Here is a 4,721-nt window from a genome sequence, read left to right on the forward strand (position 1 = left end):
GTGACGTACGTCCGTAATAGACTCTCCGGAATGTGAGGTCGCGGTACATAGTACCCATGTTCAAAACCCTATTGTGGCCGTTCTGTGATAGATATAGAAAAACTAAAGATATCATTTTCTTCGAAATTATATGTACATGTGGTGTGTGAAGTTTCAGTATGTTGACATTATGCGTTAATTCTCAAGACCGAGTTGTGCAGAAACCAGCAGTCAAAGTGTCGATTTTGGCGTGTTTGTACCCAAAATATCTGTATGACTAAAACTTTTCCAGATATACGGGACATGCCAGGACATAGATCACACCGCGTTTTGCAAGTGTGGAAAATTTTATCAAAATGTAATGAGCCGTTGTTCAGTAAGCTCCGGCAAAGTAGTCAGAATTAGACGCATGTACATTACGGTCCGTCCCTCAATACACTACATTCCACACATACTTGCGACGTCACTCGTGACGTAACATCCGGAATAGACCCTCCTCTGGAATTTGTTCTAGAACATTCTAGAACATTCTATGAGACCTCGTGAAAATACGACCCTTTTTCAAAACCCTATTGTGGCGGTTCTATGAAAGATATAGAAAAAATAAAGATATTGTTTTCTTCAGAATTATTTCTACTTGTTATATTCAGAGTTTCAATTAGTCAGCTTTAAGATTGAAATCTCCAGGCTAAGTTAAACAGAAACCAGCAGTCAAAGTGTCGATTTTGGCGTGTTTGACCCAAAATATCTCCATAACTAGATTTTCCCCAGATATACCGGATATGTCAGCACCTAGATCCCGTCGAGTTTTACAAATGTGGAAAGTTTTATGACAATGTATGGTGCCGTTTTCAAGACGCCCAAATCGCGCATATATCCGGCAAAATAGGCAGAAGTAGCCGTGTATACATTACGTTCCGTAAGGAACGATAACAGAGTTATCGCCCCCTTACTACACTTCATTCCATACTAGAGGGTGACACCTGAAGGATGTCACAGATGGAATGAAGTGCAGTGAGGGGCGATAACTCTGTTTCAGCAGTTTTCATCAAAACCGCTCACTATCAAAATTTCGACCAATAAGAAGACCTTGTGTTGTGGGCCGCCGTAGCCGATTGGTTAAGGGGCCCAGACATTTTATCACTAGCCCTTCATCTCTGGGTTGCGAGTTCGAAACACATATAGGGCAGATGCCTTTTTATGACTGTAGGTCGGTGATTTTTCTCTGGGTACTCCAGCTTTCCTCCATCAACAAAACCAGGCACGTCCTTAAATGACCCGTTCGGAACCCCTCGTTTTTTTTCTTTCAAAATACACCTCGGACGTGAATGGTTATTTGAAGAAACGTTTTGTCACGTGACAATTCATTTGGTAATGAAAATGGCGGCCACGCCACAAAAGGTTGTGTTTCAGGAAAACACGCTGAATTCTTGCTGTTTTTGTTGTGTCACCATCAAACTAATTCCATTAAATACATGTTGAAGTTTTTTTGTGTTTCGTCTTTAAACTAATTGCATTATCAAATTTAGATAAAGCGATGTTAAAACACGTTGAAAAGTCTATGGGCGCTGCCATGTTTGCTTATAATGTACTCAGTACAACAACTTAAAATAATGAAAGATATTTCAATAAACAAATTTTAAACATGTGGAATGTCCAATTTGAACTTTAGAACCAGTAACTTTATTTAAAATGATTAAAAGAAATGTTTTACCTAAATCATGCGCGAACTCAATTGCCAGTTATTTTGCTCCGTCATTATTACGCGAAACCGCATTCTCCAGGATCTGGGTAGATTACTGGGCTACTAACATTAGCGTCCGAGGAAAGGTATAGCCAACTCGAGGATGATCCGAATGTAAATGACCCTTCCTTTTTATATGACGTTACAAACTTTATTAACATATTTAATTGAAATCAAACAATACGTAAATTCGAACCAATCAGAGGCTAGGAAATGGCGATCTTTTCGGTGAATTGTTAATAAAATAATAAATTGAGGTTACAAGAGTAGCCAGTGTCCCATGATGTACCTATATACCAAATTTAAATTTCATTGCAATCGGACAATCACAAAAAACTTCGAAAATTAATACGTTCCGTTACTACACTTCATTCTTTATAATATTCTTTCGTCAATTTATCCATCGGAATCCTGAGATCTCATTACCACGATAATAATAAAAAAATAATGAATTACGTTGCTTATACTGCCATTCTTTATATTATTAAAATTAATAAAGTATTTCTATTACTAAGTTTAAAATACCGGTGGAGTATTAATACTAAAAATAAATTCCACAAGTGTACACAAAATCCTTAAAATCACTTCTGGTTATAACATCATATATTGGGACCGAGTTCACAATTAGCTTCGCTATATGTTTCATGGTAATATTAAAATTCATAATAAATTCCCAAAATTGCATTTACAACTTTCTATTTCACCTGGTCAAGACCAACAACTGAGAAACAAAATATCAAAGTTTCAACACCGCATATTTGACATTATCAGGAGATATCTGTCAACAGCTGTCACCAAATACCGATTGTATACATCCGGGTCAGGGGTAAAGGTCAAATCTACACCAAAAAGTGTGTTAACGACTTGCGCAACACGACCGGCCAATCAGCTTGTGTTTCACCTGATTCAAGTCCCTTTGGAGAATGCGTTTCTTTGGTTTGTACCTGTTTTCCCGAGTAAATACATGTAACACATGAAACGGGTACTTTATATATGATACGAGGATAAAGAGTAGTGTGTGGAGATTTAGAAGATCACAAATACACACTGTTACTGAAAATAGAATGACGTAGGATTCTGGTGTAAAAAGGCGGGAATTTCCCAGGCGGGGGTTCCCCAGTGCAGTGTAAAATGTCTGGCTTACTGTCTTTCGATTATACGTACCCGTGTGACCTAAGCGGAAACTGTTGCATCACGGACACGACAGGAAAGAGAACTTAATGTACCATATATGTAGAAACACGATTAATTATGTCTTTTGGATAGAGATGTTTGTGATAAATATGTAAAAAACAAATTAAAAAAAAATTGTAGAGAAATGTGTCTTTCGTATTTTCTCTGATATTGCAACATTTTAAGAAATACTGGCAGTGACAGTGAAAATACAAGCAGCTCACCGAGCGCTACAAGTTCAATAAGACAAGCGGAACAGACTTGATAACGTCACTCGTGACGTACGTCCGTAATAGACTCTCCGGAATGTGAGGTCGCGGTACATAGTACCCATGTTCAAAACCCTATTGTGGCCGTTCTGTGATAGATATAGAAAAACTAAAGATATCATTTTCTTCGAAATTATATGTACATGTGGTGTGTGAAGTTTCAGTATGTTGACATTATGCGTTAATTCTCAAGACCGAGTTGTGCAGAAACCAGCAGTCAAAGTGTCGATTTTGGCGTGTTTGTACCCAAAATATCTGTATGACTAAAACTTTTCCAGATATACGGGACATGCCAGGACATAGATCACACCGCGTTTTGCAAGTGTGGAAAATTTTATCAAAATGTAATGAGCCGTTGTTCAGTAAGCTCCGGCAAAGTAGTCAGAATTAGACGCATGTACATTACGGTCCGTCCCTCAATACACTACATTCCACACATACTTGCGACGTCACTCGTGACGTAACATCCGGAATAGACCCTCCTCTGGAATTTGTTCTAGAACATTCTAGAACATTCTATGAGACCTCGTGAAAATACGACCCTTTTTCAAAACCCTATTGTGGCGGTTCTATGAAAGATATAGAAAAAATAAAGATATTGTTTTCTTCAGAATTATTTCTACTTGTTATATTCAGAGTTTCAATTAGTCAGCTTTAAGATTGAAATCTCCAGGCTAAGTTAAACAGAAACCAGCAGTCAAAGTGTCGATTTTGGCGTGTTTGACCCAAAATATCTCGATAACTAGATTTTCCCCAGATATACCGGATAAGCCAGGACCTAGATCACACCGAGTTTTACAAGTGTAGAAAGTTTTATCAAAATGTATCGAGCCGTTTTCTCTGCGCTCAAATCGCGACTATATGCGGCAAAATAGGCCGAAGTAGCCGTGTCTACATTCCGTTCCGTAAGGAACGATAACTCCGTTATCGCCTCCTTACTGCACTTCATTCCATACTTTAAAAACACAAAGTTCATTGACATCCTCTCTCGGCGAAAGGACGAAATTATTCTGAACGTGACATCACTGGTTGAAAGGACATGACGAAAAATATATTTCATCTTATTAGAGACTGTGTGCAGTTGATCAAGGGATAGTTTTTGACTTACAGTCAATTTTCAACAACGACAAATAAGATATATATATATAATCTCACGAATGGTATAGTGGGCAATGTTTCCTAAAACAAGCACAACCAAACACCACAAAATATGTATGTCTAGACACGCAATTGTTATCATTTTTAATGTTTTAAGTCTCTATGGGAAGTAAGATTACCAGTGGCCACAGCCAAAAACTACATGTATATGTATGTCTAGACACGCTATAATTTTAAGTTTTAAGTGCCGATGGATTACGTTCAGCAAGCTACCGGAGTACAAGGCCATATGTGAGGGATATGTTATGTAATGCCTGAGAGTGGGTCAGCTGTGAATCAGGAAGTGATGCTCAATACATTTATATCGGTGAATTGTCCCACTTATAAGTCTACAACCAAGTTAACAGACAAAAAATACTATAAATTAACCATGAAAAATAATATGATAAATAGAGTAA

This window comes from Pecten maximus, unplaced genomic scaffold (genome assembly GCF_902652985.1).
Source record: "Pecten maximus unplaced genomic scaffold, xPecMax1.1, whole genome shotgun sequence".
Taxonomy (NCBI): domain Eukaryota; kingdom Metazoa; phylum Mollusca; class Bivalvia; order Pectinida; family Pectinidae; genus Pecten; species Pecten maximus.